The 25,067-nt window shown below is 40.4% G+C and overlaps 1 pseudogene; it reads left to right on the forward strand.

The window, feature by feature from the left end:
- The first annotated feature begins 6,030 nt into the window (after positions 1-6,030).
- On the forward strand, positions 6,031-6,834 carry LOC123934653 (annotated as a pseudogene).
- The last annotated feature ends 18,233 nt before the right edge of the window (positions 6,835-25,067 follow it).

The raw sequence follows: 25,067 nt of genomic DNA on the forward strand, positions 1-25,067 counted from the left end.
TCAAACCAGATAAAACCACCAAAAGTGAGAATTACAAACCAATATGCCCAATGAATATGGATGCTATATTATCATCAAGGTGTGTGTCAATAGGATCTAACAGGACATTAGAAGTATTATTTACCGGGGCGCCTGGGTGGCTCAGTGGGTTGGGCCTCTGCCTTCGGCTCAGGTCATGATCTCAGGGTCCTGGAATCGAGCCCCGCATCGGGCTCTGTGCTCAGCAGGGAGCCTGCTTCCTCCTCTCTCTCTGCCTGACTCTCTGCCTACTTGTGATCTCTCTGTCAAATAAATAAATAAAATCTTTAAAAAAAAGAAGTATTATTTACCAAAACCAACGGGGACTTAATCCTGGGCTGCAAGAGTAGTTCAACATTCACAGATCAATCATCTTAATATGTCACATTAATAGAAGAAAGGACAAAAAAAACCCATACAAACCTCTCAATTGATGAAGACATAGTTTTTGGAAAAAAATACAGCACAGTTTCATGATTAAAATTCTTCACAGTGTAAGGATAGAGGGAGCATACCTCAATATCGTAAAAGACATGAATGAAAAGTTCACAGTGAAATCATTCTCAGTGGGAAAAAACTGAGACCTTTTCCCCTAGGTAAAGAACACGACAGGGATGCCCACTATCACCACTGCTGCTCAACATAGTACTAGGAGTCCTACCCTCAGCAATCACACAACAAAAATTAATAAAATGTATTCAAATTGGCAAAGAAGAAGTCAAATTCTCACTCTTCACGGATGACATGATACATCATGTGGAAAATCCAAAATGCACCAACCCCAAATTGCCAGAACTCATACAGGAATTCAGCATAGTGGCAGAATATAAAATGAATGCATAGTAATCAGTTGCATTTCTATATATTAATAATGAGATTGAAAAAAGATAAATTAAAGACGATTTTATTTTATAATTACAATTAATTTACAATTAATTACAATTACATTAATAAACACAAGATAACTTGGAATAAACCCAGAGAGGTAAATAATCTATACTCTAAAAACTACAGAGTCCATATGATAGAATTGAGGAAGACTCAAAGAAATGGGAAAACATTCCATGCTCATGGATTCAAAGAACAAATATTACAATTACTATGCTACACAGAACAAACTACATATTTTTTTAAAGATTTTATTTATTTATTTGACAGAGAGAGATCACAGGTAGATACAGAGGCAGGCAGAGAGAGAGAGAGGGAGGCAGGCTCCGTGCTGAGCAAAGAGCCCGATGCGGGACTTGATCCCAGGACACCGAGATCATGACCTGAGCTGAAGGCAGCGGCTTAACCCACTGAGTAACCCAGGTGCCCCAAACTACATATTAAATGCAATCTCTGTCAATATGCATTTTCCAGTCTTTGAACGAATAACCTTAAATTTGTCTGGAACACAAAAAGACCTGGAATAACCAGAGGAGTATTGAAAAACAAATCAATAACAGAAGAGAGAAAAAGCACATGGTTCCCTCCAATGATGCAGAAAAAGCATTTTAAAAAATCCAGCATCCGTTCCTGATAAAAATGATTCACAGTACTGGGATAGAGGGAATATTCCTCAACTTCATAAAATCTACCTATGAAAGACCCGCAGAGAATATCATCCTAAATGGGGAAAAGCTGACTGTGTTCCCACTGTGATCAGGAACACACAAGGATGCCCACTCTTGCCACTCCTGTTCTCCCTAGTACTAGAAGTCCTAGCAACAGCAAACAGACAAAAAAGAGAAATAAAAGGTATTCAGATTGGCAGTGAAAAAGGCACAATCTCTCTCTTCACAGATGACATGATGCTTTATATGGAAAACACAAAAGACTCCACCCCCAAACTACCAGAACTCATAGAGCAATTCAGTAATATGGCAGGATACAAAATCAATTTACAGAAATAAGTTACTTTCTTATACACTGACAATAAAATATAGAAACGTAAATTAGAGAATCAACTCCATTCACTATAGCACCATGAACCATAAGATACCTGTAAATAAACCTAACCAAAGAGGTAAATGATCTGTACTCGAGGAACTACAGAACACTCATGAAGGAAATTGAAGAAAATACAAAAAGATGGAAGACCTTTCCATGCTTATGGATCGGAAGAATAATCATTGTTAAAATGTCTATACTGCTTAGAGCAATCTATGATTTCAATGCCATTCTGATGAAAATTCCACTGGCATTTTTTCAAAGAGCTGGAACAAATGATCCTAAAATTTGTATGGAACCAGCAGAGACCCCGAATTGCTAAGGAAATGTTGAAACAGAAAACAACACTGGGGGCATCATGTTGCCTGATTTCCAGCTTTACTACAAACCTGTGATCACCAAGACAGCATGGTATTGACACAAAAACAGACACATAGACCAGTGGAATAGAGTAGAGAGCCCAGATATGGACCCTAAATTTTATGCTTAAATAGTCTTTGAGAAAGCAGGAAACAAAATACAGTGGAAAAAAGGCAGTCTCTTCAATAAATGGTGCTAGGAAATTTGGAAAGCTATGTATACAAGAATGAAACTGGACCACTCTCTTACACCATACACAAAGATAAACTCGAAATGGATAAAATACCTCAATGTGAGACAGGAATCCATCAGAATCCTAGAAGAGAATATAGGCAGTAACCTCTCCGACATCGACAACAGCAAGTTCTTTCAAGATATGTCTCCAAAGGCAAAGGAAACAAAAGCGAAAATGAACTTTTGGGACTTCATCAAGATCAAAAGCTTCTGCACAGGAAAGGAAACAGTAAACCAAACAAAGAGGCAACACGTAGAATGGGAGAAGATATTTGATAATGACAGTTCAGACAAAGGGCTGATATCCGAGACCTATAGAGAACTCCTCAAACTCAACACACACAAAACAGATAATCACGTCGAAAAATGGACAGAAGACATGAACAAACACTACTCCAAAGAAGACAATCAAATGGCTAACAGACACATGAAAAAATGTTCATCATCAATTGCCATCAGGGAGATTTAAATCTAAAGCACATTGAGATACTACCTTGTACCAGTCAGAATGGCCAAAATTAACAAGACAGTAAACAACATGTGCTGGAGAGGATGAGGAGAAAGATGAAGCCTCCTACACTGTTGGTGGGAATGTAAGTTGGTGCAGCCACCTTGGAGAACAGTGTGGAGATTCCTTAAGAAATTAAAAATAGAGCTTCCCTATGACCCTGTAATTGCCCTATTGAGTATTTACCCCAAAGTTAGAGATGTCATGAAAAGAAGGGCCATCTGTACCCCAATGTCATAGCAGCAATGGCCACAGTGGCCAAACAATGGAAAGAAACAAGATGCCCTTCAATGGATGAATGAATGAAAAATATGTGGTCCACATATACTATGGAGTATTATGACTCCATCAGAAAGGATGAATACCCAACTTTTTTATCAACATGGATGGGACTGGAGGAGATTATGCTGAGTGAAATAAATCAAGCAAAGAGAGTCAATTATCATATGGTTTCAGGTATTTGTGGAGCATAAGGAATAACACGGAGAACATGTGGAGGTGAAGAGAACTGAGTTCGGGGAAATTGAAGAGGGAGACGAACCATGAAAGACTGCGGACTCTGAGAAACAAAGATTTCTGGAGGGTTTTGGAGGGGAGGGGTGTCAGGGGTTGGGTAAGCCTGGTGGTGGGTATTATGGAGGGCACATATTGCCTGGAGCACTGGGTCTGGTGCATAAACAATGAATTCTGGAACACTGAAATCAAATGGAAGGAAGGAAGGAAGGAAGGAAGGAAGGAACCCAGAGCAGATGGCATCACAATCCCAGATCTCAAGCTATATTACGAAGCTGTAATCATTAAGGTAGTATAGTAATGGCACAAAAAGGATACATAAATCAATGGAACTGAATAGAGAGAACAGAAATGGGCCCTGAACTCTATGTTCAACTCATCTTCCACAAATCAGGAAGGTTATCCAATGGAAAAAAGACTGTCTTTTCAACAAATAATGTTGGGCAAATTGGACATCCACACAGAGAAGAATGAAACTAGATCATTTTCTTATACAATACACAAACATAAATTCATATCAGATGAAAGAACTAAATGTGATACAGGGATCCATCAAAATTCTAGAGGACAACACAGTCAGCAGCTCTTCGACCTTGGCCACAGCAACTTCTTGCTACACAGAAATCCAAAGGCAAGGGAGACAAAGGGAAAAATGAGCTATTGGGACATCACCATGCAAAAAACTTCTGCACAGCAAACAGTCGACCAAACCAAAAGACAACCAACAAAATGGGAGAAGATATTTTCAAATGACATATCAGATAAAGGGCTTTACTCCAAGGTCTATAAAGAACATCTCAACCTCAACACCCAACCCCCCCCAAATAATCCAGTCAAGAAATGGGCAAAAGACATGATCAGATATTTCTCCGAAGAAGACATCCTAATGGCCAACAGACACATGAAATAATGTTCTATATCACTTGTCCCGGGGGAAATTCAAATCAAAACCCCAATGAAATATCACCTTACATCAGTTACAATGTCTACATTTAACAAGACAGGAAAAAAGAAATGTTGGCGAGGGTGTGGAGAAAGGGGAATGTTCGTACACTTTTGGTGGGAATGCAAGCTGGTACAGCCACTCTGGAAAACAGTATGGAGGATCTTCAAGATGTTAAAAATACAGCTACCCCAAGAGCCAGCGATCATATTACTAGGCATTTATACCAAAGATACAAATGCATTAAACTGAAGGGCACTTGTACTCCAATGCTTAGAGTAGCAATATCCACAATAGCCAGACTGTAGAGGTGCTGAGGTTTCCTTCAATGGATGAATCATAAAGAAGATGTGGTATATATGTGTGTGTGTGTGTATATATATACAGACATGTACATACATACACACAACAGAATATTACACAGCCATTAGAAAAGATGAATCCTTACAATTTACATTGATGTGGATAGAACCAGGGCGTTCAGCTGAGTGAAATAAGTCAATTAGAAAAAACAATTATCATATGGTTTCACTCATTTGTGGAATATGAGGAACAGGGCAGAAAATTATAGGAGAAGGGAGGAAAAACTGATTTGAAGTCATCAAAGGGGTGAAAAGCCATGAGACACTCTTAACTACAGGAAACAAACAGAATTGCTGGAGGGGAGGTGGGTGTAGTAATAGGGTCATTGCGTGATGTACAGTAAGAAGGGAATGTGATGTGATGAACACTGGGTGTTATACACAACTGATGAATTGTTGAACTCTACATGAAAAACTAATGGTATACTCTATGTTGGCTCGTTGGATTTAAATTTAAAATAAAAAGAAGAGATCAATGAAACCAGGAGATGGGTTTTTGAAAAATATTAACAAAATTAATAAACCACTAGCCAGACTTATCAGAAAGGAAAAAAAAAGAAAATAAATATAATCAAGAATGAGAAAGGAGAAATCATAACCAACACCACAGAAGTACAATTATAAGAGAATATTTTTAAAAACTATATGGAAAGATATTGAGCAAGCTCAAGAAATTGATACTTTCCTAGAAACTTCTAAACTACCAATGCTGAAACAAGAAGAAAACCTGATCCATAACCAACAACAACAATAGTAATAATAATTAAAACAGTAATCAAACATCAAGCAACAAACCAAAGTCCAGGGCCAGATGAGCACAGCTGAATTCTACCGTACATTTCAAGAAGAGTTAAGGGGATCTGAGCAATGGCTGCCTCACTCCAGCAAGCAGCCCACTTTGGGGGCCCCCCTCATGCTGCCACAGGACTCCACTGGGAGGTGGTATATCATGCTCACTCACTGAGGCACCCTGCAAAGGAATGGCCAGTAACAGTGGGGTCCAGTGCATGTGTTTGCCATCTGGGCAGAGGTGCAGCCCTCTACTGTCTGCCTTCCTGTGCTGCCAGGAAGTGGCAATTGGGAGGGTTTGTTGCAGAGTTGGGCTCCAGACACAGCTGGGCGCCAGGTCCCATGTGAGTCTGTCCCTACAGGCACACACCATGGCCTCCTGGAGCATGGCCTACTGCTTGCAACAGGAGACTACCTGCCCCATGTGTCTACAGTATTTTGCCACCCCATGATGCCCAACTGTGGCCACAACCTCTGTTGCTCATGCCTCACCAGAAACCAACATGTACCCACAGTGCCAGGAGACCTTCTTGCAGAGGCAATTGAGACCCAACCGGCACCCAGCCAACTTGACACAGCTGGTGAAGCAGACGTGCACTTAGTAGTCATTGGGGCCTGAGGCTCAGATGGGTGTGGGGGAGAAGCACCATGAACCCATGAAGGTGTACCACGAGGTGGACCAGATGCCCATCTGCTTGGCGTGCAGCTGTTTCTGCAAGTGCACTGGCCAAGCCTGCTGCAGTTCGTGGAAGTGGTGGAGGGCATCATGGAGCAAATCAAGAACCAGCTGGACCACCTGGAAAGACAGAAGACTTAAAGAAGAGGCACTGGGCCCAGAGGGAGCAGACATGAGTTGAACTCTTGAGCCAGAACGAGATGGAGAGGGAGATGGTCTGGAATTTTGAACAGCTCTCTCAATCCTTGAAGTATCGCCTCCTGGCCCATCTTGAGGACCTAGATTTGGCTATCTACAACAGCATCAGTGGTGCCAACACCAGATCTGCAATGTCTCCCACCTGAGTAGCCTGATCACCCAGCTGGAAGTGAAGCAGCAGCAGCCTACCAGGGAGCTCCTACAGGACATCAGGGACATATTGAATAGACAGGAAGGAATCAGAATCCCTGAACTCCTGATCACACCTCCAGAACTCAGTGTGCAGAAAAAGGTAGAGTAATTTTGGCCACCTGGAATGGATTCTGGGCAGTGTCCTTGTGGTGTGGGAAAGAACACTGGGCTCTTACTTCCCCAGTGACTGCCCTCCCCCAGAGGACTCTTCTCCAGCTGCTGAGGATTTCTTCAGACTATGATGCTGGTGAGGTCTCCTTCTACAACATGAAAGATGGGTGTCACAACTTTACTTTCTCTGACACTAGTTTCTGTGGGCTTGTCCAGCCCTAATTCAGTCTGAGTTCCTTGGGAAGGAAGAGTACACCCCTGCTATCACTTGCCCCATGAGTGGGACTTATGGGCTTACTGACTTTGTTATTGCCCATTCCATAGAGACCTCATGTTAATGAGGTGAACTCAGGCCAAAAGGCTGTTAGCCATAATCCAAACCCAGGCACAAGGTGCCTTGTTGCCTTGCCACACGTTGTTCCTCACAGTTGGATATTATTACTACTTTCCATGCCCCTCAGGTGGGGGACAAGATGTCCACCTTCTCTACTATTCTTTCCCTTCCCAGGAAAATTGTGAGATGCAATGAGAAGTATCATGACTACCCAGAAATAAAAGCCAGATGACCAAAATGCACACATACATCCATCCATACATACATACATGATGGAGAGTTAATACCTATTCTCCTCAAATCATTTCAAAAAAAATAGAAATGGAAGGAAAACTTCTAAAAATATTCTAAGAGTCCGTCATTACCCTGATTCCAAAACCAGACAAAGAGCCCAGTGAAAAAGAGAACCACAGTCCAATATCCCTCGTGAATAAGGATCCAAAAATTCTCAACAAGATACTAGTTGATAGGAACCAACAGTACGTTAGAAGAATCGTTGATGACAATCAAGGAAGATTTATTCCTGGGTTGCAAGGTGGGTTCAATATTCACAAATCAATCAACACAATACACCACATTAATAAAAGAAAGAAGAACCATGTGATTCTCTCACCAGATGCAGAGAAATGCACTTGACAAAGTACAGCATCCATTAAAAAAAAAAAAAAACCCTCAACGAAGTAGGCATAAATGGAAATTACTTCAACATCCTAAAGTTTATATATGAAAAACTCACAACTAGTATCATCCTCATTGGGGAATGATGAGAGATTTTCCTCTAAGGTCAGGAAGAAGAGAGGGATGTCCAATCTCACCACTGTTATTTAACATAGTACTGAGAGTTCTAGCCTCACCAATCAGCCAACAAAAATAAATAAAAGGGATCCAAATCAGCAAAGAAGAAGTCAAAAGTTCACTCTTTGTAAACATGATATGGTATGTAGAAAACCCAATAAACTCCACCCAAAAAATTGCTAGATCTGATAAACAAATTCAGTAAATTTGCAGGATACAAACTCAGTGTACAGAAATCCTTTGTATTTCTATACACCAATAATGAAGAAACAGAAAAAGAAATTAAGGAATCATCCCACTTATAATTGCACCAAAATCCATAAGATACTTAAGATTAAACTGAACAAAAGAGGCGGAAGACCTGCATTCTGATGAAATAGAAGATGACACAAGGAATTGGAAAGACATTCCCTGCTCTTGGGTTGGAAGAACACATATTGTTAAGATGTTTGTACTATCCAGAGCAATCCACAAATTTTATTGCATCACTGTTAAAATAAAAATATTTTTCACAGAGCTAGAGAAAACAACCATAAAACTTGAATGGAGCCACAAAGACCCTGAAGAGCTAAAGCAACCTTGAAAAAGAAAATCATAGGAGCAAGATGGCAGAGGAGTAGGAGACTTAAATATCATTTGGTCCTAGGAGTTCAGCTAGATAGTTGTCAAACCATTCTGAACACCTACAAACTCAAGAGAAGATAGAAGAGAAGAAGAGAAGAAATTCTAGGAACAGAAAATCGACTATTTTCTTGAAGGAAGGGTGTGCAGAGAAGTGAATCTGAGGCAATATATGGGAAGAGAGACCATGGAGAGAAGGGTTGGCTCCCGGCAAGCGTTAGAGCAGCAGAGCACAAAATTGGAACATTTAGAAGTCTGCTCCACGGAAGGATGTCCGTCCAGAGGCTAAGCGGAGGGTGGTAGCCCTGGAGGGGACAGTATGTTCTCAGGACCTGTGGGGTCTCAGAAAGACTGGGGGTTCCTGAGTGTGACAGAACTCACAGGTCTTGAAGCAAGGAAGCTTGCTGCAGAGACGGAGATGAAGAGTGGGCTCTCAGCTCGGGATTACCTTAAACCATGATCCAAGGCACAGTTGGGCCACTGCTATTTGAGCAGGGAGCACACAGGTGGCATATCCGGGGAGACCCCCTCCTTCCTCCTCTGGGAGGAGCAGTGCAGGACCTCACTGCAGGAATCTGCTGGGTTTGGAGACTCCAAATGGGGCCATGCACCAGAGACAGTAATGTTGGTAACAGGCTGGGTGAGCACAGAGTGCAGCCAGAGACCAGAGAGACAGGGGAGATTGACTGCTTTTCTCTGAGGGCGCACTGAGGAGTGGGGCCCCGAGCTCTCAGCTCCTCTGGACTGGAGATTGGGAGGCCACCATCTTCATTCTTCTCCTCCAAGGCTGTATGGAAAGTGTTTAGGGAAGAGAAGCCACCGACAGCAAACCCAAGCAGATTTGTTTCCTGAACAAGGCCACTTAGCCTGGACCCTGGCAAGGGCAGTGCAATTCTGCCTCGGGCTAAGATATTTGAGAATCAGTACAACAGGCTCCTCCCGCAGAAGATCAACAAGAACATCCAGCCAAGACTAAGTTCACCAATCAATGAGAACTACAAAACTTCAGAGGTATGGGAATATAGGACATAGAATTCATAGCTTTCCTCCCATGATTCTTTACTCTTTCAAAGTATTTTATATTTTCGTATTCTATTTTTTAAATTTTCCTCTTTCCAATTTTAGCCTCTTTTAACTATTTTATCTTATCAATACCTTTTTAAAAAATCTTTTTAAATTTTCCTTGTTACAGTCATATTCTATTCATTCATTTTATTTGACTTTATTTTTTTTTGTATACATACAGGTTTTTCTTTCTTTAAAATTTTGGGATACAGTTTCTTCTAGTAGATCAAAATATACCTTAAATCTAGCACATGACTTTGTTTTAGTCTTCAGCCTTACAACATTCTTTTCTCTTTTTTTCTTTTTTCACCAAATTCTTATATTATCAATTCCTTTTTTAGAATCTTTTTAAAAACATTTTCATCTTTATAGTCATATTCCATCCCTTTATATATATATATATACATTACATTCTAGAGGGTATTATGCTAAGCAAAATAAGTCAATCAGAGAAATATAATTATCATATGATCTCAGTGATATCTGGAATTGGAGAAACCAGACAGAGGATCATAGGGGAAGGGAGGGGGAAAATGAAACAAGAGGAAACCAGGGAGGGAGACAAATCATAGGAAACTCTTAATCTCAGGAAACAAAATTAAAGTTGCTGGAGTAGAGGGGTTGGGAGGAATGGGGTGACTGGGTGATGGACATTGGGGAGGGTATTGTGTAAGAGTGATGAATCACAGACTTGTACCACTGAAAAAATGAATACATTATATGTAAATAAAAATGGCTAAAAACTTCACAAAATTTGAGGAAGGAAATGGATAAGCCAATTTAATAAGCTCAATGAATTTCACCCAAATGAAACCTGAAAAGATACATATTGAGACACACTTCATTAGTAGAAAGACAAATAGTAAATAATAGTAAAAATAGTAAAATAGTAAATAGATAAAATAGACAAATAGATCAAATAGTAAATAGTAAATAGACAAAATAGTAAAAAGACAAATCAACTACTTCAATAGTAGAAAGACAAATACAAAGCAAAACACTTGAAAGCAGCAAGAGAGAAGTGATTTATCGTGTACAAGGGACCTTTTATGAAATTATCAGGGATTTCTCAACAAAAACCATGGAAACCAGAGGCAATTGGATAATACATTTAAAAGAGGAGTGAATAAAATTCCCTGAAGATACAGATGTAGTGAAAAGAAGAGCCATCTGTACCCCAATGTTTATAGCAGCAATGGCCATGGTCGCCAAACTGTGGAAAGAACCAAGATGCCCTTCAAGGGATGAATGGATAAGGAAGATGTGGTCCATATACATGATGGAGTATTTTGCCTCCATCAGAAAGGATGAATACCCAACTTTTGTAGCAACATGGACGGGACTGGAAGAGATTATGCTGAGTGAAATAAGTCAAGCAGAGAGTCAAGTATCATATGGTTTCACTTATTTGTGGAGCATAACAAAGAACATGGAGGACATGGGGAGATGGAGAGGAGAAGGTAGTTGAGGTAAATTTGAAGGGGAGATGAACCATGAGAGACTATGGACTCTGAAAAAGAACCTGAGGGTTTTGAAGGGGCAGGGGGTGGGAGGTTGGGGAACCAGGTGGAGGGTAATAGAGAGGGCACGTATTGCATGGAGCACTGGGTGTGGAGCAAAAACAATGAATACTGTAACGCTGCAATTAAATTTAAAAAAAGAGATGAGTGAATAAAATTTCAGCCAAGAATACAGATATAGGAAAAACTCTCAAAAAAAAAAAATTGGAGGGGGAGGTGAACCATAAGAGACTATGGACTCTGAAAAACAACCTGAGGGTTTTGAAGGGTCAGGGGTGGGAGGTTGGGGGAACAGGTGGTGGATAATAGGGAGGGCACGTTTTGCATGGAGCACTGGGTGTTGTGAAAAAACAATGAATACTGTTACGCTGAAAAAATAAATTAATAAAAAAAAAGTAATGAAGAAATTACAGCCTTCCAAGATTTAAAAAATAGTAACAAAACATGAAGGAATTCATTAACTCTGGAGTTGCTCTATGAGAAATGATAAATTCAAACTGAAACAAAAAGATACAAGATAAAAACATGATGCCATATGAAAATATAAAATTTTCAGATAAAAGTAAATATATGAACAAATATAGAATCTCATATATACTAATATTGGTGTTAAACCCACTTTTAATTCTGGAATATAATTTAAAAAGCAAAGCCATAAAAGCAACCACAACTCTATGTAATGAGTAAATCATCTATAAACATGTGATTTGTGATATCTATAACTTAAAATAAGTGGGGCAACTCTGTAAATAAACAACTTACATATGTGATTTAACTTGAGTTCCCATTACTTTTAAATATGTTTTATTTTTAAGATGTTTTATGTAATTCTCATGGTAACTACAAAGAAAATATATCTAGCACACACATAAAAGGAAGTGAGAAAAGAATGAAAACACATCGCTAGGGGCACCTGGAAGGCTCAGTGGGTTAAGCCTCTGCCTTCAGCTCAGGTCATAATCTCAAAGTCCTGGGATCAAGCCCTGCATTGGGCTCTCTGCTCAGTGGGTAGCCTGCCTCCCCCCATCGCTCGGTGTGCCTCTCTGCCTACTTGTGACTTCGCTCTCCGTCAAATAGATAAATAAAATCTTTTTTAAAAAAGCACATCACTGGGGGGAGTCAAGATGGCGGGGAAGTAGGAGGAGGCGCCGTTTCAACCTGTACCCTAAAGTGAGCTGATTACCTACCAAAGAACTCTGACCACCTATGAAATCAGCCTGAGATCAGAATTATACATGTCGGGATCTCTACAGGAGCAGAAGACGCCCCAGTGGCAGGTAAAGCAGAGTGGGAATGTTGGACTGATATCAGAAGATAAACAAAAGGGGGAGGGAGCCACCAGATGTGACCAACTGGAAAGTAATACCTCAATACGAGAGTGCCCTGCGTCTGGGGACCAGCATTAACTTGGAGTCTGGTTGAAAGCACTCAAAAAAAAAAAAAAAAAAAAAAAAAAAAAAAAAAAAAGCAAAGGATCGCAGGGGGAAATAGTGGGAATTGGGGCAGTTAGGGACAGGGGCCTAAGCCCCCGGACACAGGAGAGCCTCCCCTGGCGCTGAGCCAGAGAAAGTGCAGCGAGAAATCAGGTCTTGGTCCCTGAGCCTCCAGCGCACTTGAGCGGCCAGCTCGCCCAAGAACGAGTGGGGTCTGGCTCCCGTGAGGGGCTGGGAGCCTGGCCAGACAGCAATCCTGAAATGCGCGCGTCCCACACCCTCCCCTGGGAGAGGTGCTCACAGGTGCTAGCCTGGAGCTCTGGCATCCGGAATAAACAGACATTCCCAGCCCGGGACAGCGGGAAAATCTCAGTGTGCAATCGCTGCTTGGAACCTCTCTGGCGGTCTGGAGCTGCCCAGACAGCCCCCGTTGTCCTAGTTTTGGTAAAAACAAGGATATCCTGCATCCCCAGGGACTGTGACTCAGAACCTACTCTGCCAGCAGCTCTGCAGAGCATTCTGAGGGTTCTCTCTGAGAGGGAGGTCAGGGTGCAGTTTGCTCTCCTCTAAACCTCCAAAAACCATCAAAAGCTGTCAAGGCAAGAGAAAAATAGATGAAAGAACATAAAAACCCCGAGAGAACAAAAGGTTGAAAAAAACGGTTTCCTCAGAGCCCACCCCCTTGAGGGGGGCGGGAGGACCTAACTCAGGGAACATCATTGTCTGAAAACCCACGTGGCAGGCCCCTCCCCCAGAAAACCAACCAGGAAGGAAGAAAAAAAAAAAAAAAGAAGACTACAAGAGAACAACTACCACTACTTCATAAATACAACTTTTATTTTTAACTCTTTACCAATATTCTGGTTCATTTTTTTATATAGAAACAGATAATTTTTTATGGGGCGCCTGGGTGGCTCAGTGGATTAAGCCGCTGCCTTTGGCTCAGGTCATGATCTCAGGGTCCTGGGATCGAGCCCCGCATCGGGCTCTCTGCTCTGCAGGGAGCCTGCTTCCTCCTCTCTCTCTGCCTGCCTCTCTGCCTACTTGTGATCTCTCTCTCTGTCAAATAAATAAATAAAATCTTAAAAAAAAAAAAAAGAAACAGATAATTTTTTAACCTATATACCATCACACTGAGATGTCCAGTACATCAAATTCCTTAATAACCTTCTAACCTGAACTTTTTAATACATACACCTGTGTTTTTCTTTTGCTTTTCTATTTTTAATTTTTTTTATTTTAAAATACTTTAGTCTAGTTTATTCTTTTTAATTTTTATTTTCTACTATACATATAGAGTTAAACTTCAAGGTAATCCCCTTTCCCCAATCAATGCTACCCCTATAGGCAAACCAATTTTTAATCCCCCTGTATCTTAGGAAAGTTGATTCCCTTAACAAAAACATCAAGATACATCCAGGAAGAATCAAAATAACCTTCCTCACCCAAACTGAGAATTTATAACCACTCTCCCAACTTTTCCTTCTGCCAGTGTTTCTGTGTATTTGTGTTTGTCCTAATAGTATATAAATCTTATACTTGGGTTCTTTCTGATGAGGTTCTTCCTTTTTTTGCTTATATATATATATTTTTTCTCTTGTCATATACTTTTATCAGTCTTTTTGTTTGTCCGTTTTTGTTTGTATACTTCATAAACCTCTTTTTAAGACTTTATTTATTTGACAGACTGAGAGAGATCATAAGTAGGCAGAGAGGCAGGCAGAGAGAGAGGAGGAAGAAGGCTCCCTGCTCAGCAGGGAGCCTGATGCGGGGCTTGATCCCAGGACCCTGAGATCACGACCTGAGCCGAAGGCAGAGGTTTAAGATACTGAGCCACCCAGGCGCCCCATATACTTCATAAATCTTAACTTGGGGCCCATTTGGGCTGAGCCTTCTCTTTTATCTTCCCTATTTTTCCTGTCTCTCTCTCTCTTTTTCCTTTTTTCTTTTCTTTTCTTGTTTTTTTTCTTCTTCTCTATTTCTTTTTCTTTTAATTTTTCTCTCATTTGGGTGGGGAACCCTGATTGCACAGAAGTATTCCAGGGTGCACCTTGACTGCACCACAATAGATAAATCCAGCTGCATCCATTCAGTCATCTCTTACCAAAATGACTAGGAGGAGGAATACCCAACAGAAGAAAAATACAGAGGATGGACCTTCTGCAACAGAGCTAATGGCTATCGACATAGACAATATGTTGGAAAAGGAATTCAGACTAACAATTATCCAGTCAATAACGAGGTTGGAGAAAGCCATGGATGACCAAATGGAATTGATTAGGGCAGAACTGAAAGCCACCAGGGATGATGTTCAAAATGCTCTCAATGAGTTCCAATCTAATCTAAATTCTCTAAAAGCTAGGGTAACTGAGACAGAAGATAGAATTAGTGATCTGGAGGACAAACAGATAGAGAGAAAGGATCAGGAGGAAGCCTGGAACAAACAGCTCAGAAGCCATGAAAACAGAATCAGGGAAATAAATGATGCCATGAAACGTTCCAACATCAGAATTATTGGAATCCCTAAGGAGAGGAAAAAGAAAGATGTCTAGAAGATATAGTGGAAAAAGTTGTCTGTGAAAATTTTCCCAATCTCACGAATGGAAACAACGTTCATGTACTAGAGGCAGAATGGTCCCCCCCCCCAAGATTTTAGGTTCTTAAAAGTATTCGTGACACATGATAGTTAGAATGAAGAATTACAATTCTAGACAGACCCTCTTGAAACCAGCTAGACAATGAAGCTCCTTACATACAGAGGAAAGCCCATTAGAATAACATCAGACCTGTCCACTGAGACCTGGTAAGCCAGGAAGGGCTGGCAAAATATATTCAGAGTGCTAAATGAGAAGAACATGCAGCCAAGAATACTCTATCCAGCAAGACTGACATTCAAAATGGATGGAGAGATAAAGAGTTTCCAAGACTGGCAATGCTTAAAAGACTATGGAACCACCAAGCCGACACTGCAGGAAATATTAAGGGGGGTCCTATAAAAGAGAAAAAATCCCAAGGAAATCATTGAACAGACAAATAGAAACAATCTACAGACGGAAAGACTTCAAAGGTAATACGATGTCAATAAAAACGTATCTCTCAATAATCACTCTCAATGTGAATGGCCTAAATGCACCCATAAAATAACACAGGGTTGCAGATTGGATAAAACGACAGGACCCATCCATATGTTGTCTACAAGAGACCCATTTTGAACCTAAGGATACACCCAGACTGAAAGTGAAGGGATGGAGAAGCATCTTTCATGCCAATGGCCCTCAAAAGAAGGCCAGGATAGCGATTCTCATATCATATAAATTAGATTTTAAACTAAAGACTGTAGTCAGAGATACAGAAGGACACTACATTATTCTTAAAGGGACTATACACTAAGATGATCTAACAATTGTAAATATCTATGCCCCCAATATGGGAGCAGCCAATTACATAAGAAAACTATTAATCAAGATAAAGACTCATATTGATATGAATATATTAAGTAGGAGATCTTAATATGCCTCAGTAATAGACAGATCATCGAAGCAGAAAATTAATAAAGAAATAAGAGCATTGAATGAAATATTGGACCAGGTGGACCTCATAGACATATACAGAACATTCCACCCTAAAACAACAGAATACTCATTCTTCTCAAGCGCACATGGAACCTTCTCCAGAATAGACCACATACTGGGTCACAAAGCAGGACTCAACCGATACCAAAAGACTGACATTATTCCCTGCATATTCTCAGATCACAATGCTTTGAAACTGGAGCTCAATCACAAGGAAAAGTTCAGAAGGAACTCACACAGCTAGAAGCTAAAGGACACCTTGCTTGAGAATGCTTGGATCAACCAGGAGATCAAAGAAAAACTTAAACAATTCATGGAAACCAATGAGAATGAAAACACTTCGGGCCAAAACCTATGGGATACAGCAAAGGCAGTTCTAAGGGGGAAATACATAGCCATCCAAGCCTCCATTAAAAAAAAAATTGAAAGATCCAGAATACACCAGCTGTCTCTACACCTTAAAGAACTGGAGAATCAACAACAAATCAAACTAACTCCACATGCAAGAAGGGAAATAATTAAGATTAGAGCAGAGATCAATGAGGTAGAAACCAGAGATACAGTAGAACGTATCAATGAAACTAGAAGCTGGTTTTTTGAAAGAATCAATAAGATCGATAAACCATTGGCCACACTAATCCAAAAGAAAAGAGAGAAAGCCCAAATTAATAAAATTATGAATGAAAAGGGAGAGATCACAACGAACACCAAGGAAATAGAAAAAAATCATCAGAAATTTTTACCAACAGTTATATGCCAATAAGCTAAGCAACCTAGTTGAAATGGATGCATTCCTGGAAAACTATAAACTCCAAAAATTGAACCCGGAAGAAATTGACAACCTGAATAGACCAAAATCTAGTAATGAGATTGAAGCAGTGATCAAAAACCTCCCAAAAAACGGGGCACCTGGGTGGCTCAGTGGGTTAAACCTCTGCCTTCAGCTCAGGTCATGATCTCAGGGTCCTGGGATCAAGCCCAGCATCAGGCTCTCTGCTCAGTGTTGAGTCTGCTCACCCCCACCTCTGCCTGCCTCTCTGCCTACTTGTGATCTCTCTCTGTCAAATAAATAAATGAAATCTTAAAAAAAAAAAACTTCCCCAAAAAGAAGAGCCTAGGACCTGAAGGATTCCCTGGGGAATTCTACCAAACTTTCAAAGAAGAAATAACACCAATTCTCTTGAAGCTGTTCCACTGAAGCAGAAGGAAAACTTCCAGACTCTTTTTATGAAGTCAGTGTTACCCTGATCCCCAAACCAGGCAAAGACCCTACCAAAAGGTGAATTTCAGAGCAATATCACTGATGAATATGGATGCTAAGATTCTCAACAAGATCCTAGTAAACCAGATCCAACAGCACATTAAACAGATTATCCACCAGCGGGGCACCTGGGTGGCTCAGTGGGATAAAGCCTCTGTCTTCAGCTCAGGTCATGATCCCAGGGTCCTGGGATCAAGCCCCACATCAGACTCTCTGCTCAGCAGGGAGCCTTCTTCCTCCTCTCTCTCTGTCTACTTGTGATTTCTGTCTGTCAAATAAATAAATAAATTCTTAAAAAAAAAAAAAAAAAGATTATCCAACGTGACCAGGTGGGATTCATCCCTGGGTTACAACATTGGTTCAACATTCGCAAATCAATCAATGTGATAGAACAAATCAATAAGAGAAGAGAGAAGAACCACATGGTCCTCTCAATGGATGCAGAAAAAGCATTGGACAAAATCCAGCGTCTGTTTCTGATTAAAACGCTTCAAAGTATAGGGATAGAGGGAACATTCCTGAACTTCATAAAGTCTATCTATGAAAGACCCACAGCAAATATCATTCTCAATGGGAAAAAGCTTGCAGCCGTCCCGCTGAGATCAGGAGCACGAAGAGGATGCCCACTCTCACCACTCTTGTTCAACATAGTATTAGAAGTCCTAGCAAAGGCAATCAGACAACAAAGAGAAATCAAAGGTATCCAAATTGGCAAGGAAGAAGTCAAACTCTCTCTCTTCGCAGATGACATGATTCTCTATATGGAAAACCCCAAAGACTCCACCCCCAAACTACTAGAACTCATACAGCAATTCAGTAACGTGGCAGGATACAAAGTCAATGTACAGAAATCAGTGGCTTTCTTATACACTAACAATGAAAATACAGAAAGGGAAATTAGAGAATCGATTCCATTTACTATAGCACCAAGAACCATAAGATACCTGGGCATAAACCTAACCAAAGAAGTAAAGGACCTGTACTCGAGGAACTACAGAACACTCATGAAAGAAATTGAAGAAGACACAAAAAGATGGAAGACTGTTCCATGCTCTTGGATTGGAAGAATAAACATTGTTAAAATGTCTATACTGCCTAGAGCAATCTATACTTTTAATGCCATTCCGATCAAAATTCCACCGATATTTTTCAAAGAGCTGGAGCAAATAATCCTAAAATTTGTATGGAGTCAGAAGAGACCCCGAATTGCTAAGGAAATGTCGAAAAACAAAAACAAAACTGGCGGCATCACGTTACCCGATTTCAAGCTTTACTACAAAGCTGTGATCACCAAGACAGCGTGGTACTGGCATAAAAACAGACACATAGACCAGTGGAACAGAGTGGAGAGCCCAGATATGGACCCTCAACTCTATGGTCAAATAATCTTCGACAAAACAGGAAAAAATATTCAATGGAAAAAAGACAGTCTCTTCAATAAATGGTGCTGGGAAAACTGGACAGCGATATGTAGAAGAATGAAACTCGACCATTCTCTTACACCGTTCACAAAGATAAACTCGAAATGGATAAAAGACCTCAACGTGAGACAGGAATCTATCAGAATCCTAGAGGAGAACATAGGCAGTAACCTCTTCGATATCAGCCACAGCAACTTCTTTCAAGATAAGTCTCCAAAGGCCAAGGAAACAAAAGCGAAAATGAACTTTTGGGACTTCATCAAGATCAAAAGCTTCTGCACAGCAAAGGAAACAGTCAACAAAACAAAGAGGCAACCCACGGAATGGGAGAAGATATTTGCAAATGACAGTACAGACAAAAGGTTGATATCCAGGATCTACAAAGAACTTCTCAAACTCAACACACACAAAACGGATAATCATATCAAAAAATGGGCAGAAGATATGAATAGACATTTCTCCAATGAAGACATACAAATGGCTATCAGTCACATGAAAAAATGTTCATCATCACTAGCCATCAGGGAGATTCAAATTAAAACCACATTGAGATACCACCTGACACCAGTTAGAATGGCCAAAATTAGCAAGACAGGAAACAATGTGTGCTGGAGAGGATGTGGAGAAAGGGGAACCCTCTTACACTGTTGGTGGGAATGCAAGTTAGTGCAGCCACTTTGGAGAACAGTGTGGAGATTCCTGAAGAAATTAAGAATAGAGCTTCACTATGACCCTGCAATTGCACTGCTGGGTATTTACCCCAAAGATACAGATGTAGTGAAAAGAAGGGCCATTTGTACCCCAATGTTTATTGCAGCAATGGCTACGGTCGCCAAACTGTGGAAAGAACCAAGATGCCCTTCAACGGATGAATGGATAAGGAAGATGTGGTCCATATACACAATGGAGTATTATGCCTCCATCAGAAAGGACGAATACCCAACTTTTGTAGCAACATGGACAGGACTGGAAGAAATTATGCTGAGCGAAATAAGTCAAGCAGAGAGAGTCAAGTATCATATGGTCTCACTTATTTGTGGAGCATAACAAATAACATGGAGGACATGGGGAGATGGAGAGGAGAGGGAGTTGAGGGAAACTGGAAGGGGAGATGAACCATGAGAGACTATGGACTCTGAAAAACAACCAGAGGGTTATGAAGGTGTGGCGGGAGGGGGTGGGGTGGGGTGGGAGGTTGAGCAACCAGGTGGTGGGTAATAGGGAGGGCATGTACTGCATGGAGCACTGGGTGTGATGCCAAAACAATGAACACTGTTATGCTGTAAATAAGCAAATAAAAATAAATTAATTAATTTAAAAAATAATAATAATAATAATAAAATTAAATTAAAATTTAAAAATAGAAAAGCAAAAGAAAAACACAGGTATATGTATCAAAAAGTTCGGGTTAAAAGGTTATTATGGAATTTGATGTACTGAACATCTCATTGTGATGGTAAATTCGTTAAAAAGTTATATTTAAAAATGAAAAGAACCAGAATAGTGGGAATGTATTCAAAATAAAAGTTGTGTCTATGAAGTCGTGGTGGTTTTCCTTTTGTCTTTTAAAAAAAAATTATTTTTATTTTTTACTTTTGGTTAGTTTTCTGGGTGAGGGGCCTGCAGCATGGGTTTTCAGGCAATGATGTTCCTAGAGTTAAGTCCTCCTGCCCCCATCAAGGGGGTGGGCTCTGAAGAAACCGGTTTTTCAGGCTTTTGTTCTCTGGAGGTTTTTTGTTTGTTTGTTCATTTGTTTTCTCTCCCCTTGGCGACTTTTGATGGTTTTTGGAGATTTAGAGGAAAGCAAACTGTACCCAGACCTCCCTCTCAGAGAGAAGCCACAGTCTGTTCCCCTCTGGGTGCTCCAGAGCACATAAATTCCCCCTCTGCTGCTGGCAGAGCACATTCCCAGTCATTGTCTCTGGGGTCACAGGAATTCTTGCTTGTACTAGCCACGACTGTCTGGGCAGCTCCAGACTGCCTGAGAGGTCACAAACAGCAATAGTGCAGTAAGATTTTCATGCTGGCCTGGGCTGGGAGTGCTCAGAGTCTCTGGGTCCTAGAGAGCACAGGCTAGCGACTGCAGGGACCTCTCTCAGGGGAGGGTGTAGGGCACGACTGAGACTCTGGTCACATAGCACAAGCATGAAGAGTGCAAAAGGCTTTGGTTCTCCTGGCAGGGCAGGCAAGGCTCCCTCACCCTCAGGGGTCCTGCCACCCAGATGCTTTCAGGTGTGCTGGTGGCTCAGGGACCAAGACCTGGCTTCTTAGCTGCTCCCTCTCTGTCTCAGCACCAGTGGTGGCTGTCCTGCATCAGTGGGCTTAAACCCCTGTCCCTAACCGCTTAGATTCCCACCATTTCCCCCAAGATACTTTGCTCTTTTTGGGTGCTTTCAATGAGACTCCAAGTTAATGCTGGTCCCAGTCACAGGGCACTCTCATATTGGGGTATTACGTTCCAGTGGGTTGCTTCTGGTGTCTCCCTCCCCCCTTTTGTTTATCTCCCAATATCAGTCCGATGTTCCCACTCCACTTTACCTGCCCACTGACACCTTCTGCCCTCATAGAGATCCAGAAGTGTATAATTCTAATCTCAGGCTGATTACATGGGTTATCAGAGTTATATGGTAGGTAATCATCTCACATTAAGGGACAGGTTGAAGTGGCACCTCCTCCTACTTCTCTGCCATCTTGTCTCCCCCTTTTATCAATTTCTCAATGAGTAAAACAAATGCCCTGACAATGTAGTATTATTCATTCTCCTGAATCCTGTTTTAAAAATGTGAACATGTAGGGGCATCTGGGTGGCTCAGTGGGTTAAATCCTCTGCCTTCAGCTCAGGTCATGATCTCAGGGTCCTGGGATCGAGCCCCACATTGGGCTCTCTCCTTGGTGGGGAGCCTGCTTCCCCCTCTCTCTCTGTCTGCCTCTCTGCCTACTTATGATCTCTCTCTCTGTCAGATAAATAAAATCTTTTAAAAAATGTGAACATGTTTCAGAAGATTGCATTTCCCTCCAGCTCTACAAATTTTGGAGTTTATATGTTATAGTAGAAGCAATAGTAAAAAAAAAAAAAATCACAATTTGGGATGCCTAGGTGGTGTAATCAGTAAAGCATTTGCCTTTGGCTTCGGTCATGATCCCAAGGTCCTGGGGGATGCAGAAGAATCTGCTTCATCCTCTCCCTCTGCTCCAAACCCCTCCACACTCGTACTCTCTCTCTCTCAAGTAAATAAATAAAATGTTTTAAAAAATCACAAACTTATCATTCTGTGAATTTTAAAGTTTTGATGAATTCTTAGGTTTGCTTTTAAAATTCTCTGCATCTCTGGGTACTTTTTTATAAAGCATTTCTTGTGTCATCTTCTGTATATAGCTGTCCAATTTTCCCAGCATCATTTATTGAAGAGACTGGCTCTTTCCCTTTGATTTTTTTTCCTGCTTCATTGAAAATTAGTTTACCATAGATTTGAGGGTTCATTTCTTCAGTCTTTACTCTGTTCAATTGACCTATGTGTCTGTTTTTGTGTCAATACCATGCTGTTTGGGTGATCACAGCTTTGTAATATAGCTTGAAGTCATGTAATGTGAAGACCCCAGCTGTGTTTTTATTTTTCATCATCCCTTGATGATTCAGGGTCATATCTTGTTCCATACAAATTTTAGTATTTTCTGTTCCAGGTCTTGGAAAAATTCAGTGTTATTTTTGTAGGGATATCATTGAAAGTATAAATTGTTCTGGGATGGATGGACATTTTAACAAAGTTTATTCTTCTAATCCATGAGGATGGAATATGTTTCCATCTTTTTTTGGAAATTAAAGGAGAACTTAATCAATTCATGGAAACTAATGGGAGTGAAATACACATTGGCTGAAAACATGGGATACTGCAAATGTGGTACTAAAGGGGAAATACTTGGCCATCCAAGTCTCTCTCAAGGAAGTAGAAAAATACCAAATGCACAAACTAGCCATACACCTAAAGAAGCTGGAGAAATAATAGCAGATAAAACCTATACCAAGCAGAGGATAGAAGTAATAAAGATTAGAACAGAGATCAATGAAATAGAAACCAGAAAAACAGTAATAAAGATTAGAACAGAGATCAATGAAATAGAAACCAGAAAAACAGTAGAACAGATCTACAAAACTAGAAACTTGTTACTTAAAGAAATAATATGATCAATAAACCACTGGACAAACTTATCCAAAAGAAAAGAGAATGTCCTATATTGATAAAATTATAAGTGAAAGGGGAGAGATCACAATTAACATGAAGGAAATGGAAGCAATTATTAGAAATTATTACCAGCAACTATATACCAACAAATTAAGTGACCTGGAAGAAATGGATGCTTTCCTGGAACCTTACAAACTACCAAGACTGAAACAGGAAGAAATAGACAAGCTGAATAGACCAATAAAGAGTAGCAAAATTGAAGCTGTAATCAAAAACGTCCCACCCCCCAAAAAAAGTCCCGGGCCAAGTGGCTTCCCAGTAGAATTCTACCAAACATCTAATGAAGAGATGATACTTAATCTACTGAAGCTATTCAAAAAAAAAATAGAAACTCAAGGAAAATTTCCAAACTTTCTCTATGACGTCAGCATTACCCTGATCCCAAAATGAGGCAATGACCCCAACAAAAAGGAGAATTGCAGACCAATATCCCTGATGAACATGGACACCAAAATTCTTTTTTTTAAATTTTTATTTTTTTAAATTTCTTTTCAGTGTTCCAGAATTCATTGTTTATGCTCCACACCCAGTGTTCCATGCAATACATGCCCTCTATAATACACACCACCAGGCTCACCCAACCTCGCACCCCACACCCCTCCAAAACCCTCAGATTATTTTTCAGAGTCCACAGTCTCTCGTGGTCCATCTCCCCTTCCAATTTCCCCCAACTCCTTTCTCCTCTCCATCTCCCCATGTCCTCCGTGTTATTCCTTATGCTCCACAAATAAGCAAAGCCATATGATAATTGACTTTCTCTACTTGACTTATTTCATTCAGCATAATCTCTTCCAGTCCCGTCCATCTTGATACAAAAGTTGGGTATTCATCCTTTCTGATGGAGGCATAATGCTCCATAGTATATATGGACCACATCTTTCTTATCCGTTTGTCCATTGAAGGGCATCTTGGTTCTTTCCAGTTTGGTGACTGTGGCCATTGTTTCTATGAACATTGGGGTACAGATGACCCTTCTTAACAAGATTCCAGCTAATAGGATCCAACAGTTTATTAAAAGGACCAAGTGGGTTTTATGCCTGAGATGCAAGGGTGGTTCAACATTCACAAGACAATCAACATGGTAGAACACAGCAATAAAAGACAAGAAGCATATGATCCTCTCAATGTATGCAGAAATAGCATTTGACAAAATACATCCATTCTTGATTAAAACTGTTGAAAGTATAAAGGTATAGGTAATATTCCTCAACATCGTAAAAACCATCTATGAACCCCACAATGAATAGTTACCACAGTGAAATACTACTGCCTAGTATTTAAAGAAGAAATCATACCTATTCTCCTGAAGCTGTTGCAAGAAATATTAATGGAAGGAATACTTTCAAACTCATTCTATTAGGCTAGCATTACCCTGATCATAAAACCAGAAAAAGACCCAATCATAAAGGAAAATTTTAGGGGGCACCTGGGTGGCTCAGTTGGTTAATCAACTGCCTTCGGCTCAGGTCATGATCCTGGTGTCCTGTGATCGAGTCCCACATCAGGCTCCCAGCTCCATGGGGAGTCTGCTTCTCCCTCTGACCCCCCTCCCCTCTCATGCTCTCTCTCTCTTTCTCTTTCTCTCAAATGAATAAATAAGTTCTTTTTAAAAAGGAGGATTATACAAAAATATCCCTCATGAACATTGCTGCCAAAGCACTAAACTAGATCCTAATCAACAGGATACAACAGTACATTAAAATAATTTTTCACCATGACCAGGTGGGATTTAATTCTGGGATGCAAGAGTGGTTCAACATTCCCAAATCAATCACTGTGATAGATCACATTTACATAACAAGAGACAAGAACCATATGGTTGTCTCAATTGATGTAGAAAAAAAAACATTTGACAAAATTCAGCATTATTCCTGATCAAAACTCTTCAAAATATAGATATAGAGAGAACATACCTCAATATCATAAGAGTCATCTATGAAGAGCTCACAGTGAATGTTGTTCTTGATG

This window comes from Meles meles, chromosome X, assembly GCF_922984935.1.
Source record: "Meles meles chromosome X, mMelMel3.1 paternal haplotype, whole genome shotgun sequence".
In the NCBI taxonomy this organism is placed as follows: Eukaryota; Metazoa; Chordata; class Mammalia; order Carnivora; family Mustelidae; genus Meles; species Meles meles.